The sequence below is a fragment of the Maniola hyperantus genome, chromosome 15 (genome assembly GCF_902806685.2).
Source record: "Maniola hyperantus chromosome 15, iAphHyp1.2, whole genome shotgun sequence".
Classification (NCBI taxonomy): Eukaryota; Metazoa; Arthropoda; class Insecta; order Lepidoptera; family Nymphalidae; genus Maniola; species Maniola hyperantus.
The window spans coordinates 14,142,347-14,155,971 of record NC_048550.1 but is presented as its reverse complement, the minus strand read 5'-3'; the positions used below and the strand labels follow the sequence as shown (position 1 = coordinate 14,155,971).

Here is a 13,625-nt window from a genome sequence, read left to right as displayed (position 1 = left end):
ATTTTTTTCTTCTAATATCATTGGCAATAAGTAATAAAATTTCTACAAAAATATTATAGCTACGTGTGTGACAAGCTTTATGTTCGTCGCGAACCACATATTTCCAGCTGCCTTCGTGTAAATATACATTGTTTACTTCTGCGTCTGTTGCTGCGACCAACACGCGTAGGAGAAGACATACGGTTCTCGCCTTAATAGCCTGGTGCACATTGGCGCAGTTCACAACAGTTATAGAACTTCTTAAAAAACGTTGAGGCTTCGACGTCACTCGCAGACGTCAAATGGTAGTTTATTTAATGGATGTGCCCTAAGTTAGTCCTATTTTTCTATGATTTCACGTCATTATAGCCTAATATTTGACATATCGTTGACTTAGGATAAAACCGAGAGTTCTCTCATCCATGTTCACCCTGACATTGGCCGAACCTAACTAATCAAACTGAATAAAAATTTGTAGATACGCTCTATAAATTTTTAACTGTATGCGGTTTGCCAAATTTTCGTAAAATTTAATGTCATGATCATCAATCCACCACTGGCTACCTGAGTACGGGTCTGCTTATCTTATCTCTGGCACTTATCTACTACCAGCGTAGTATTTTTTTACCACAAGTGCCAGATTGGATATTAAAAATAAGTATATGCTTGGTTTAGAAGTTAAACTACCTCGAATATTTGAACTTTGAAATGACATATTATTCTTGAGTTGAAACTCAACTTAAAAATGTTAAGTATCTAAGTATGTCGTTGTTGTTTAAGTTGAGTTTTTCCTCTTACGCAATAAGTCCTGGCACTAAATGCATGGGAAATTGCGTTTTAAATTACAACATCAGGAGGGATTATTTCTTAACTAGGTACACCTACACAGACTTGCGCTTGGCTGCAATTACACCAAATAGTAAGAGATGATGCAGCCTAAGGTGGAGCGCACCTAAAAGGTGCCTATTCACTCTTTTTTAAAGGCACCAATATTATAACTAGCAGAGAAACCAGAAGTCAGAAGGGCATTTCATATTGTAGCCGTATGTATTAGAAACGAGGAAGCAAATTGTTTCCTACAAGTACGTAGAATTTTGACTATGTCAGGGGGCAGACCTTGGCGATGCCTCGCGGTTCGATAGGAAAACGGCGAGAGGGAAACAAGGTCAAAAATATTTTTTCCAAAATATATTTTTTACATGCGTAAAGCAACTCCCTCTTCAAGTGGAGGCTTTTGTTGGGAAACATTAAGTTTATTTTACTTCACACTCACCTGAACTCTTTATGGACAAAGAGCCCGCGAAGGCCAGACCTTCGTTATTTTATAAAAGCTGAAAGTTTCTCTGCGTATTGTCCCCAACACAGGGAGGAAACATCCGTGACTATGAAGTTTAGATCATGGTGGCTTTGGGACATGACAGATAACAAAGGTGTAAAAAATCTACTTCGAAGTATGAAGTGTAATTTTTTTATATTCTCTTTTGAATAATATTAGAAATCACGTCATGTATTTTTTTTAAGTTTGCCAGACACTTAGTACCGTGGCAACCCTTGCCAGACACCCTTCAATTTATTAAACTTTAAGGCTGTCTGGCAATGCTTGACGTGCTTTAAACTAACATTTCGAAAAAAATATAAAAAAATACACTTTAGGATACATTTTGACGTAAGATTTTTTACACCTTTGTCACATACCCGTTATCTGCCAAAGCCACCATGATCCACACTTCATAGTCACTGATCGTTCCCCCCTGTGTTGGGGACAATACGCAGAGAAACTTTCAGCTTTTATAAAATAACGAAGGTCTGGCACGCGCTGGCTCTTTCTCTATTACTTTAGCTGTTGCGAGCTTCAAGAAATATAGTTTTCAGGAGAACTTCAACAATACAAACACTGGAAAAGAATGTTGCACTTTGCAACATCGCTGTGTGTAAACTTTTCAATTTTCTGAAGTTCTGATATAGCTTATTGAAAAGATAAGTAAAAGAGATTTTAGTTCGGTTACCATATTCAAACTATCTGTAAATTGTCGATGAGTTATTTAGCAATGTGCTATTTGTCAAAAATTGTATGGTTTTATAGACTAACTAGCTTATGCTCGCGACTTCGTCCGCGTGGATTAGACAAATTTCAAACACCTATTTCACCCTCTTAGGGGTTGAATTTCCAAAAATCCTTTCTTAGCGGATATCTACGTCATAATAGCTATCTGCAAGCCAAATTTCAGCCCGATCCGTCCAGTAGTTTGAGCTGTGCGTTGATAGATCAGTCAGTCCTTCAGTCAGTCAGTCAATCACCTTTTCGTTTTATTTATATACTAGCTGATGCCCGCGACTTCGTCCGCGTGGAATTAGGTTTTTAAAAATTCCGTGGGAACTCCTTGATTTCCCGGGATGCCCGCGACTTCGTACCTAGGTACGCGTGGATTTAGGTTTTTAAAAATCCCGTGAGAACTCTTTGATTATCCGGGATTAAAAGTAGCCTTTGTCCCTCTCCAGGTCTTAAACTATACCCGTGCAAAAAATCACGTCGATCCGTTGCTCCGTTGCGACGGTACAACTTATTGACGAGATTTTGCATGGGTATAGCTGATAAAGACTTGGGGAGTGATATAGGCTACGTACTTTTTATCCCGGAAAATCAAAGAGTTCCCACGGGATTTTTAAAACCTTTTTCCACGCGGACGAAGTCGCGGGCATCAGCTAGTCACATTTATAATAGAAGGTAGTGAGGCAGTGATCCCATCTTTTTTGACTAAACTAACACCCACAGGGCTGCCCTGGATGTAGCGGTGTGCTACGCAGCGGAACTTTCCTGAACCCGCAGAGCTTACAAGCCCCAAGCTTTCAGGCTTCAGTATGCCACCGGCCGCTGGGTGGTGAAGGAGCCTTCATAGGTTGTAGCGCGCGGGGCACGGAAACTTTCGTTATATTATCGAGATAGTTTAGTTATTCCACTTGAGTAATTGTTACTTATATATTGTGATTATTTTTCGGTTATTGGATTTTTTATTGACAAGGACCGTTGCTGCGTTTTGAAGGTGAGTTTTTAGAAATATTTATATTAGAAAAAGGTTAAATATTTGTGTTTAAATAAAAATGGCGCATTCAAATAAAAAATTGAATAATTATTTTTTATTCTATTTATTTGTAACAAAAATTTGTAACAGTAAAGAGAAAAAGATAAAGTGCTCAGGGAAAAACTTTTCTCTAGAGATAAGTATCTACCAGGGACTATTGGCAGAGGGAGATGTTGCAAAGGAAGAAGAATAGGTACAATAAAGATAGGTGTGATTTATTTAAATACATTATGAGTTAAATTATAATTAGGTATAATTATTATCAACAAACAACTTTTAAGAAAATCAAAACTGAGAATTTTTTTTAAAAAATTTATTCTTGAATTTGTAAGTAACTCAAATATACAAAAAATTCGAACCACAATAATTGTTAGTCTGATTTTATATAAAACTAGCTTATGCTCGCGACTTCGTCCGCGTGGACTACAAAATTTCAAAACCCTATTTCACCCCCTTAGGAGTTGAATTTTCAAAAATCCTTTCTTAGCGGATGCCTACGTCATAATAGTTATCTGCATGCCAAATTTCAGCCCGATCCGTCCAGTAGTTTGAGCTGTGCGTTGATAGATCAGTCAGTCAGTCAGTCAGTCATTCAGTCAGTCAGTCAGTCAGTCAGTCAGTCACCTTTTCCTTTTATATATATAGATAAATCTGGCTTTACAAAAATCAATATCATTGAATTAAGCATTCATAGCAAAACAAATCAAGAAATTATGAGAATTATCATTCGAAAATAAATATTCTGATTTATGATTGAAACTAAAAGTAACTAAGGCAATTTTTTTGTCATCAATACACAATCTTAATATTTAAAAAAAGAATTTTCAGGTTATGTATCCCTTAGCAAATCCGTCGAAAATAAAATTAAAAAATGATTTTCATAGAATAACAACTTTATAACCAGCAATGGGGGTCTGAGGTGGTACGCGCTTATTTAAAGAAAAAGAAAAAAGTGTTTATTTGGTGCCACATAAAAAACCGACCAAATGCGAGTCTGGCCCGCGCAATGAGGGTTCCGTACTACAGTCGTATTTTTTCAACATTTTAGAGATTATAGTCTATAGGTAAGTAAGTATATCATACAGGTTTGTTGTATAACATGAAGGGCCGCGTGGCCGCGCCCTCATCATTAAACTGTTTGATGTTTAGCTTCCTTTTAGCTTCAACCCTCCAAGCGTATATGTATCATAAATCTTGCCCTTGGGCCTTGTCTAAATATAAACTATCCCAACAACATGTTCATCTATGTATATTAGTTATACTACCCCGGATTAGCCCGAGTTAAATTTTTAAATCATCGAGCAATTTCTAAAAATCCTGAAACATTAATTTCTTTTCATTAAAATTTCATGAATATAATTTGAAAAATTACGGATTTTCATAAACTTTTATAAGACTATAATTCCGTTACGCGAAATTTTTTTAAAAATCGTCAATCACGAATTTTTTCTTTTTTACCAAAATCCAAAATACTTTAAAGATTTTTGGATATAACTTGAAAAAATGACGCACTTTCATACAAAGTTAAACACCCTATAATCCCCTTGGGGGTAAAATTTTCGAAAACCGTCAGTCACGTATTTTCACTTTTTTACCGATATTCAACATACTTTCAAAGATTTTTGGATAGGTATAACTTGAAAAAATGACAAACTTTCGTCCCCTATTTAACTTCCTTGGGAGTGGAATTTCCGATTGTCTACGTCATAAAAGAAACCTACCGTAACTTTCAAGTTTCTAATCCCCCGCTGTTTGAGCTGTGCGTTGATAGATCAGTCAGTCAGTTGACAGTTAAGTTTGGACACAGCTTTTCATGTCTACTTTTTTAAGAACATAAAAACGGGAGCTTCATGAAGGAGATGAAAGGTAGAACTTCCTAATGGCATTTGATAGTGTATATGTGTTTGGGCTTATAATTGCGTGTATTTTTATTTATTTTCGTGAGTAGGTGTCATTACTTTTTAATACAATAAAAAAAGGTTTTAAAAATGTTTTTTTTACTTTTATCTCATTTTCTTTTCCTTTATGCTAATAGGTATATTTTTATTGGTTTTCCAGAAAAAATGAAACTCTCAAAAGTATAAAGGAAGGTTTATTCGGGCCGGTAAATTCTTTCGAGAAAAATTAACATAATAATTATATTTTTCAACCGGCCGCAGATAAAGAAAATAAAACAGTAAAATTTGCATTTCGTTTCCACATTTTTGTAGACAGACGTGTGGGAAAAATATAGCTCATAAAATTATATTATCTGAACTCAAAAAAAATATTTATGAAATAATTTGAAATTCAAATGATTAATTATTATTTTAATCATCTTCACATAATTGACAGTAGGTAAGTAGTTTAAAATTAGTGATGATGACGAGACGTGGTGATATTGTGGCTAATTCTGTTGTATCTACACAATCTCTAAACTAAATTAAAATGGCACGTCTAAATCTATTGCTATCCCTTTCATAATGTTGCTTGCAGAAAAGGGTAGCATTAGATTTATATACCTGTTAATTTAGTTTAGTTTAGAGATTGTGCACAAGAGAATCGGTCCCATTATTACCTCAAAAAACGCTCAAGTGCGAGTCGGAGTCCCACACGAAGGGTTCCGTAACATCTGGAGGCTTCGACCGTGGCTAGTTACTACCCTACCGGCAAAGCCATGCCGCTAAGCGATTTAGCGTTCCGGTACGTGTAGAAACCAAAGTGGCATGGGTTTAATAAAAATTTCCATACCCCTTCCAAGTTAGCCCGCTTCATCATCACTTACCACCAGGTGAGATTGCAGTCAAGGGCTAACTAATTGAAAAATGAAACGTACAAGTAGGTATGTACTTTTAATTTACATGGCAGCCATTTGTGCAGTGATAGCAGCAATAGAAATACACAACTTTCTACCTACTACGGTTCATGAGATAGTATACCCTCAAACAGACACACGGTTGGACAGCCAAGGCTTAGTCATAGAGCCATGTCAGTACCCTTCGGATACGGAATCCTAAAAAGTAATCGAGTGTATAAACGAGATCCAAAACTGCGTGGTTCTTTAACATTTTGGCAACGCCCAAAGCCAATATTGTAACCACCTGCCCGAAGCATCGCACAAAAGCACTAAAACACAGCCTATCCACTTTGCGCTACACTCGAGCGGCAAGCCTCGTTGATTGCAAGCCGCGCGATTTTTGGCCGGCCATTTTAATTTGGGGAATTTCGAACCATTTTTATTCAAAACGCAAAAAGTTACGATAAAACAAAAAATTACAATAAAACAAATAATTATCGCTAGCTGATGCCCGCGATTTGTCCGTGTGGATTTAGGTTTTTAAACATCCCGTAGAAACTCTTTGATTTTTCCGGGATAAAAAGTCTGTCATTCTACAAGTTTTTAACTATACACATGCAAAAGTCCCGTCAATCCGTTGTTCCATTGTGACATGATTGAAGGACAAACCAACAATTAAACAAACTTTTGCATTTATAATATGTGTAGTGATAAATGTAGCTGATTCCATTGACGTCCAATTGTCCAATCGAAGGTCTCTCATCTATCTCTCATCACAATCTCAACCCATTGCCGCGAGTTTCGCCATTGAGGTCGCCATTCCAGCACCTTGGGACCCCAAAGTCTATCGGTTTTTTGAACTATGTGCCCTGCCCATTGCCACTTCAGCATCACAACCCGCTGAGCTATGTCGTTTACTCTGGTTCTCCTACGGATCTCCTTATTCCTGATTTGATCACGTAGAGAAACTCCCAGTGTAGCTCTCTCCATCGTGATCGTCCGCTGAGTGACACTGAGCTTTCTTATGAGCCCCATGTTTCGGATCCATATGGCAACACGCACTGTTCGAAGACTTTGGTCTTGTAGCACTTAGGAATTTTGCACAAGACATCTCGAAGCTTCCTGAACGCTACCCAGCCGAGTTGGATTTGAAGCTATTAAAATGCAATGAATTCCTTAGCGACAAAGTTATTTCCATCACTTGTTCATTGCGGCGTGGTTTGGAGGATAGATAGTGTAATTCAAGCATTAGTACACCGAGCACGCGCCAAGAATTAGGGTGTCTAAATTAAGCCTTTCATTTGCGTTGCCACTTCTTCCGTTATTGACGATTTGCATAGAAATGACCGGTTTTACTTAACTAACTCAAAATAATATCACGCTCTATTTTGTATGTATAATAAACCTTTAAAAGCTGAATATTGCGTCTAGTTTCTCTCACATACCTACTAATAGATATATGATTTTATTATCGAAATCTGCATACATAGGTTTTTCTTCTTTCTACATATGAAAATGAATCGCTGAATGTGTTGCTGATCGCAAATCTCGAGTACAGCTGAACCGATTTCGCTAATTCTTTTTTATAACATTCCTTGAAGTACAGGTTCTTACGGAGAAAAAAATTTAAAAAAATTTTATCGACTGTTAGGCGGAACGAAGTTCGCCGGGGTAGCTAGTTTTAAATAAAAATAGCAAACGAGCAGGCCGATCACCTGATGCTAAGTTTCAGCCATATTTTTTTAAATACTATTTCTCTTATTTTTCTATGCTTAGATAAAAATTTGTGATCTCAAAATCTGCTTCGTATTGAATCTCCCCAACTTATTAGTGCCAGCGTGAAATGTGAGATGAATGACAACAAACCTCACCTTTCCTTTTTTTTTTCCTTATTGTTGAGTGCCAATTAGCTACTCAATTATATTACGATCTAGCCTAATGTATGACTAATAAGTAATTTTATTTTAACCTAAACTTATAAATTATCTTATATACTAAGAAATTGTCCACTGACGCATCTTAGTCTTTCTTGATTTGAGATATGACACTTTGTTCACGTGTTCTTTCAGCACTTACACTATGTACACTATCACTAATCACTATACACTAACTCAAAAGGTTTGGTCCTTTTTAGTCTTCTCACTGTCTCCGTTACGTCAAGCAGCTGGATTGCTTCAACGTTGACGTGGTGCGAAGCCTATAGTCGTGGGCTTTGGCAGATTTGGTGATAACTTTATGGACGTATTCAATTTGAAGGTCCCTATGAATATCATCATTTCTGATATACCAGGGTGCATTTACAATATTCCTGAGTACTTTGTTTTGGAACCGTTGGATGATTTGGATGTTACTTTTTTTGGTACAGCCCCACAGCTGTATACCATAAGTCCAAATGGGCATCAGGACTTGTCTGTACAAAAGAATCTTGTTGTGTATTGACAGCGAGGAATATCTACCAAGTAGCCAATACATCTGTTTATACTTTATATCAAGTTCTTTCCTTTTTTTCTTGACATGAGCTTTCCTAACAATTACAACCCGGGTATGTTTAAAACAAGAGTTGAATAGGCATCTCCTACGTAAACGCGCTCCATCTTAGGCTACATCATCACTTGCCACCAGGTCTAATTGCTGCCAAAAGTAAAGTAATTAGTAGGTACTAGGCTATACATCTTAGGCTGAATTATCACTTTCCATCAGGTGCGATTGTGATCAAGCGTTAGCCTATAAGGAATTTAAAAAAAATGATATACCTAAATTTAAATCCAATGAAGATGAGGCCTCGTCTCCGCGATGAATTGGTTATGTTTTTAGTTAGGTTCCCTTCCAGCATCAGTTTTCATTATAATATCCTTACCAAGGTACCTTCAAGTCAAGAGTGAATAGGCATCTTCGAGGCAAGCGCACTCCGTCTTAGGCTACATCATCACTTACCACCAGGTTTGATTGCAGCCAAAAGTAAAGTAACTAGTACCATGTACCTAGATTAATTAAAAGTTGAATAGGCGAATCTTTGAACTAGGCTAAACAGAATCATCATCATCACCATGATCAACCCATCGCCGGCTCACTACTGAGGACGGACCTCCTCTTAGAATGAAAAGGGTTTGGAGATAATCCACTACGCTGGCCAAGTGCGGATCGGCGGACTAAACGGAATAGTAAGTGTTAATCTACGAGTCCAATTGTAAACGTCCAGTCTGTCTATATGTCCTAGGTCCACACCAAAGCTAACACGGCTAACGAACTACACAATTACCGCCCCACAGACTGAATACTATTGGTCTACTTACCGCTCGCTGGGGACAGAGTGAATGAATGAATGAGTGACTAAGCGATTGTGTTCTGTGTTTTGATTTTCAGTTTCATAGAACGTACAGTACGCGGCCGAAAGTAATGTACTCGGCCTTTAGAATGTCATTTCGGCTTTGTAGAGCGCTGTCTCTGTCACTCATACCTCTAAGACGTGTTGTCGGTCTTAACGACAGAGACAGTGCTCTTCAAATTTGCTATCTCCTTCTAAAGGTCGATGTACATTACTTGTCTTCGGGTACGGAACAGTAAAAATGGCGCCGATTCTCTTGTCTTTCTCTAAACTAAATTTAGAGTATCTGCATCTTTTCTTTTTAATATTGCTAAAAAAGGACGGAACATGAATTTTACATTTAAAGACTCTAAATTTTAGTGCACGCCACAAACTTAAGCAATAGGCTCGCGTCTGGCAGCTAAAATTACGAGGTTTGACAGCTCTAAATTAAATTAAAAAAACTGTCAAACTGTGTCCGTCCTTTTCGTATCACATTAGTAGGAAGATGCAAATACTCTAAAATTTGGGTATGCTCAGAATCAGCACCATTGAATAAGTTTATCATCATTTATATTATCAACATTTTGCATCTTCTCCAACTTTAAGTATATTTTTCATAGTTAATTTTGTTGTATGCTTGTTAACTCATTTGTCTATCATTCGAATATTTACAACTATTTAGTTACCTCAACCACTTTACATATTTAATAATACCTAATTGTCGATTTCTTTATTCTGTATTTTACATATTGTATGTTACCTTGTTTAGTGCATATATTTATTAAAGCATTGTTGCATTCACATGTTAATGGGTTACTTAGATCTTAATCTATTGTTTTTGTATTTGAACCATTTATAGTTGAAACCTGTTTTGATATAAAATTGAAATAATAAAAAATAAGTAGACCAATTTCACTGTCGTACTTAGGAAAGTTCCCAAGAATAGAATGGACGTATAACTTTTCTTCAATAGTCATTCAAAGTCTTGAAAATGTCATAATACTTCGACTATTTTTCCCTCTTTACTTCAGCAAAAGTGGTTGTTAAGCGAAAGTCAGATAAAGCGTATTTACAAAATGTAGGCTTTCGCTTGTTTGAGAATAATTTAAGAAGCTTAACTATCCAATGACATTAAGAAGTTGGATCTTATTTTGTACAAAACACTGAGCTTTGTGTTACAATAATTTAAAGAAAAATTAAACCAACTAAAACTAATTAGGGTAAATCTGGGGGAGTTGGGCGTAGAATTTTTGTTGAGGTCACAAAAAACCACACGACGATTGTCTTCATAATTTTATTATTTTTAAAGTTAAATTAACTTTCAACATTTTACTTTTAGATAATCAAGCAAAAAAACTATGTTCTTAAGAAATCAAACTCAAAACTATGATTTTAAAAAAACAACGTTTGGCCATAGGACGTATGTTAGCTCGCTGCTACGCCCACTTACTTACAACTTAAGTAATTGTTTGCACGTCCGTGTGTGTTGTATGTTGCATATACACGCAGGCGTGGTATCAAAGTAGGAAGTTGTATAGCTGCAGTGAACTCACGTAGAGTCACAGTAAAAGCTAGTAGTTATAACACATTAGTGATGTTGGCAGCACATCGTATTCAGCAAATTATGCATCCGTAGCGCTAACTGGATTAGTGCGACGCTATTTTGGTACGCCCACTTAAGTTAAGTTATTGTTTTCTAATATTAACTGCATATACCTAGGACACACAATCCAGTTGGGTAGGTCCAATTTTGAGAAACAGGTCAGCCGCCGAATCCAACTCGGTTGGGCAGCGTTCAGAAAACTTCAAGATATATTCTTTTAGAAAATTCCTCAGTGCTTGAAGACCAAGGTGCTTTCCTCAGTGCTTGAAGATCCAGGTGGTGTAAGACCGTGGCGTATGGAAGACCCTACAAGAGACCTATGTCCAGCAGTGGATGTCTATCGGTTGATGATGATGATGATCATGATGATAATGATCACAGTAAGAGAGTAGTATAGACATGAGTGTAAAGTTTAGCAGCGCATCGTATTCAGCAAATGCATCCGTACCGCTAACTAGATCAGTGCGTGGTACGTCCAGTTGTGCTGCTTGCTTGTAACTCAAGTTATTGTTTTCACTATGATAGAATTAGCTGCAGACTCATGTATGAGTATAAACTTAAGCTCAAACTCAAATTATTTATTCATCTTGAATAAATAAATTGAGTTGAGTTTAAGTTAGGTAAAATTTTACGCTTCCTGATTGTTAATATTTTTATTTGTAAGATGATATAGTGGTGATAATTAATACGTACTTAAAACTAAAACTCGGGTTCCAAACGCGCCCAGGTCTGACACAACAAATTTTACATAAGCTTTGTCAATATTGAGCACAGGTTTTAAAATATTTGCCAGTGAATAGATTCGATAATTTGGTACTTACTTCACGCAACTGCACACACCGCACTTGGCCAGCGTGGTAGACTATGGGTTAACCACTTCTCATTCTGAGAGGAGATCCGTGCTCTATAATGAGTCAACGATGGATTGATCATGACGATCTATTCATTAATTTATAAAAAACTGAAATAATATTTCTGACTTTTAATTTTTTCGTTTTTCTTCTTTTCCATTTCTCTTTAATAAAAATTAATGTCTCGTTTTTATATCGCAATATTTCTGTCGGTATATACACTTCAATAATGTTAAGGCGTGTCAAGCATAAATAAGAGAGGGTAAACCCGCACTGCAAAATAAATACGCAAGATTTATTTCTTCTTACAAATTAGACAGTAGTAACAGGCAAACCAAGATTTCTGTTGCAGTCGGATTTTGGTTCTAAACCAGCGTTACTTACATTATTTGAGACGCCTCTCAAAGATGTAAGCAACGCTGGATTCATCTATTCATTACTTTGAGATTTACAAAAGGATTTTTAAATTATATATCAAAAATTTATAAGTAAATACTGAAAAGTTTACTTAGTTTAAAATGACTAAGAAAACATTCGATAAAATTTATTATGGCTAGTTGGTCGTGCTATATTTATACTACCTACCATAACAGACTACTCACGGATATATATTAGATTAAAAGCAGTATTTTCTAGATACTACATGATGTGATAAAAATCATTGCAAATAATTATACACGCGCGTGCTAACTTTTACTTCAACCATGCGTAAAACAACACGCACTGTTTTTTCTGCGAACGCATGCGGCTTTATAAAATAAAAAATAATTTTTTTTTAAATTCAAATAAACTTTTACAAGTACTTTCGAATAGTCGGATGCATCTACCACTGGTTCCAGCAAAAAACCGGCGGTTGCTCTTTTCAAATATTTGATATAGGTACAAAATTATGCCATGTATACAAAAGTATTTGCAGTCTTGTGCGTTGCTGGAACGAGCTGCAGGTCAAATCCACGCTCTTTTATATCATTTAGATAATCTTCAATTGTGTAATAATGTTTTTTCAGAAGCATATTTTTAATAGATTTTTTAAACTTGTATACAATTTCCATGTCATAAAATTCTGCGGGAGAAATGCGCAGGGAAATTTCGCAGTGCGTGTTTACCCTAAGAAATGTCACAGCATTATAACTTTGTGCCGTTTCATACCGGAATACAAATGTAGTCGTGTCGACGTTCGTAAGTTAATATTGCTTATTTTACAGGTTATCCCTTTTATATTTTCATGTCCTCCAATATTACAATATTTTGTATTTACACGTGTATGTACCTATTACTTTATATTTTTTAGGGAATTCAAGGAGCAACCTAATATTGTATGAGGAGGACTTCGTTTATAAATATTTTATTTGATTTTTATGATATCTTGCTGAAATATTGTGTAAGAGAACTACACACGGCTCACACGACCTTGTTGCCGCGATCTGACAAAGAAATCATGATACGAGTGTTACACCTAACTCCAGAACGTCTAAAGCGCCGGGAAAATTGCGTCGCTTACGCGTTTCTCCGAGAAGGTTTCTGAGATTTGTTTATTTTTTAACTGTAGGTTTCTTGACAGACCGACAGACAGACAGACAGATAGACAGACAGACAGACAACAAAGTGATCCTATAAGGGTTCCGTTTTTCCTTTTGAGGTACAGAACCCTAAAAAGGAGTAACCAACACAAACAACTAACACTAAGTTTAATCAATTCCAAACCAAAACAACAGTTTCTGAGTATCGGATGAACGTGCTTACTTCAGTATCGATGTGCTTTAACGTGCTCAGTGGAATTAGGTACCTATACAATCTGTATTTAGCGCTGTAGTGGAAACTTGACCTCATTTTTATCATTGACTAGAGAGGGTCGTACAGTCAGCAACAAAGCTAGGTTTGCACTCACCAGTACAAGCGACTATGGACGGGTGCAAACTTTGTTGCTGACCTTACAATATGCACATATTTTGTTTAAAGAATATCATCATCATCATCATCATGATCAACCCATCACCGGCTCACTACAGAGCGCGGGTCTCCTCTCAGA

General features: G+C 36.5%; 1 protein-coding gene across 1 annotated transcript in view; it reads left to right on the top strand.

Annotated features, from left to right (window-relative positions):
- Window positions 1-2,856: 2,856 nt before the first annotated feature.
- The window catches only part of LOC117989190 (metabotropic glutamate receptor 2-like), a 221,558-nt gene continuing 210,789 nt past the window's right edge, over window positions 2,857-13,625 (top strand). Inside the window, exon 1 of the mRNA XM_034976516.2 lies at window positions 2,857-3,020. The gene's annotated coding sequence lies outside the window, so the exon portion shown is untranslated. The remainder of the gene's footprint in view (window positions 3,021-13,625) is intronic.